Source organism: Scylla paramamosain, chromosome 36 (genome assembly GCF_035594125.1).
Source record: "Scylla paramamosain isolate STU-SP2022 chromosome 36, ASM3559412v1, whole genome shotgun sequence".
In the NCBI taxonomy this organism is placed as follows: domain Eukaryota; kingdom Metazoa; phylum Arthropoda; class Malacostraca; order Decapoda; family Portunidae; genus Scylla; species Scylla paramamosain.
Genome location: NC_087186.1, coordinates 6,899,408 through 6,901,907, shown reverse-complemented (window position 1 = coordinate 6,901,907; position 2,500 = coordinate 6,899,408). Strand labels below are relative to the sequence as shown.

The window sequence follows — 2,500 nt, the reverse complement described above, 5'->3', positions numbered from 1 at the left end:
AGAGAGAGAGAGAAGAGAGAGAGAGAGAGAGAGAGAGAGAACCACCATCTGACAATACCAGAAGCCTTTCCTCACCGTTGAAGGACACTTAGCGGCGGGGCCTAATTGCTACCATGATGTCTGGGGCCTGGAGCTGGCGGGTGTAGCTAGGGTGTAGGGTGAAGGATATTGGGTGTAATGGTGGGGAAAGGGTGTAGGGAGGTTCAGAAGGGCTTAGAAGGATAAAGGGTGAAGGATATTGAGTGTAGGTTCAAGTCTGTAGTAATGGTGTAGAGTTTTTTAGGATGGTTTAAAAGGATGTAGGATTCGATACTAGGTGCGTGTAAAAAGGGATACAAGGAAAAGTAGGTGTGTAGGATATCGTAATGTAGTGTAGGATGCAGGATATTGGGCTTAAAAATGTATAGAGGATGTGTAGGAGAGGTTGAAGGAGCAGCAATGGATGTAGGATATAGGAAGTGTTTAAAGTGGTGTAAGCAAGGGGATTACGTGGTGTAGGATACAGTAGGAGGGAGTAGGAATGTACATGACAAAGAAAAGAAGGGTAAAGAAAAGAAAAACAAAACAACATTCACTAGGGTTAATGATTGTACTAACAGGTAATTCACTCTTTTCTAAAACAACGAACGCTTCAGGGAATGATCAGTCTCCCTTGACACTCCCATGTATGCACAACACGCCGCCTCATTTCCACGTGTAGTTTCATAATGCATCGGAGGAAAGTGAGATGATACCCGAATCCCCTGCCTTAGTACAGGTGAAGATAAACAAACCCCCACTGTCTTTCTCCAAGCACGTGATAACTAACGATAAAGAATGACGGAAAAAAAAAAAAAATGAACGAGATGAAAGATAAGATAGAAGTGGATAAGAAACACACTTTATGCCTACCTCTCAAACAAATATAATAAACACAGATACACAATCACCCGTTCACTTTAGTTCCTCTCCCTAACGATGCTGGGCAAAAGGTAAGAGGATAAGAGATTCGCTTCACGTTAAGCCTCCAGACAAACAAAAAAACACACAACACCCATTCACGTCCCTTCCTCTCTCTAACGATGCTAATACCAAGAAATAGACAAGGTAAAAGATAAGAGGATAAAAAAAATACTCTTCGCGTTTACCTTTCAGACAAACACACACAATCATCTGTTCACATCCCTTCATACCTTCCTCTCACGATGCTAATACCAAGAAATCGACAAGATAAAAGATAAGAGGATAAGAAATACACTTCACGTTTACCTCACACACACACACACACACACACACACACACACACACACACACTCATCCGTTCACTTCCCTTCCTCTCCTTCCTCCCACTTACGATGCTAATACCAAGAAACAGACAAGATAAAAGATACCGTAGAAACAGGTAAGAAATACAAACTACGTTAACCTGCCAGACAACCACAAAAAATTCACGTTTCTAACAAACAAACAAACAAAAATTTTACCTGTCAGACAAAGAAACAAACAAAAATTTACCTTTCTGAGACAAGTAAAATAAACTACCTTTCTGACAGACAAACGAACAAAAAATTTAAAGTTCCAGACGCACAAACAAACAAAAACAAAACACACAAACACACCATTCGCGTCCCTTCTTCTCCCCTAACGATGCTAGTATCAAGAAATCACTGCTACTTAAAGATGCGGTCAATACTTTCCCTCAGACTTCCATCTTACTCCTTGCTCCTCTTCCCTTCACAGCAATGGCTCAGGTAAACAGACTTTGAACATTTCACAGCTCCTCTTCTCTCGTCTCGCATCTCGTTATCACAAAAAATAGCACCATAAAAGATAAATTTGAAGCATAAAGTGTCTGGTGTCTTATATATAAAGGCATCTTTTCTATCTGCCCCTAATAAAAAATAAGGTCCATAATAAAAAGTAAGTTATTGCGATACGTTTTAGGAGAGTATTTTTGGAGTATTCATGATGGTTCTTTTACCGTCCAATGATATAAAAAAAAAAAAGATATATAAAGATACATATTATAAAAAGCAAAGTAACACTAAGAAAAAAAAAGAAATACATAAGGAAGAAAAAGGAAATGAAATAAAAGAAAGGAAAGATAAAACATGCCTTCAAGCTCTAACATTAACAGACACACTGAAGGGATCGTGTCAGAAAGAAAAGAAATTAAAGAAAAAAAAGAAAAAGAAAAAAAGAAAGAAAAGAAAAAACAGCATACCCTCAATTCAAGATTTAAACAAGTAACAAATACACTGAAGGAATCATGTTTACCTTTGTGTCCTGATAAAAAATAAATAAAAATCCAACAAAGCACATACAAAAAAAAAAAAAAAAAAAAAAGTACAACAAACACGTATCAAAATCACACTTCACCTTTCCCTGGGCGTGCATGGGCGTGGCGAGGGACTCCATGGAGCCACCGAGACACACCCCGGGACAGTGAGGTTACAGGGAGAGCACGAGGCCCGCCCAGACACCCTAGGGAGAGGCGCCCCGGGGGAATCTGGAGGTCAGT

The 2,500-nt window shown here is 39.4% G+C and overlaps 1 long non-coding RNA gene across 1 annotated transcript in view; it reads right to left on the bottom strand.

Moving 5' to 3' along the window:
* Positions 1-2,500, bottom strand: part of LOC135090785 (uncharacterized) — a 34,289-nt gene that overhangs the window by 15,029 nt on the left and 16,760 nt on the right. The window contains exon 2 of the long non-coding RNA XR_010262115.1: positions 2,359-2,500. This exon is cut by the window's right edge and continues 34 nt beyond it. This is a non-coding gene — a long non-coding RNA (uncharacterized LOC135090785). The remainder of the gene's footprint in view (positions 1-2,358) is intronic.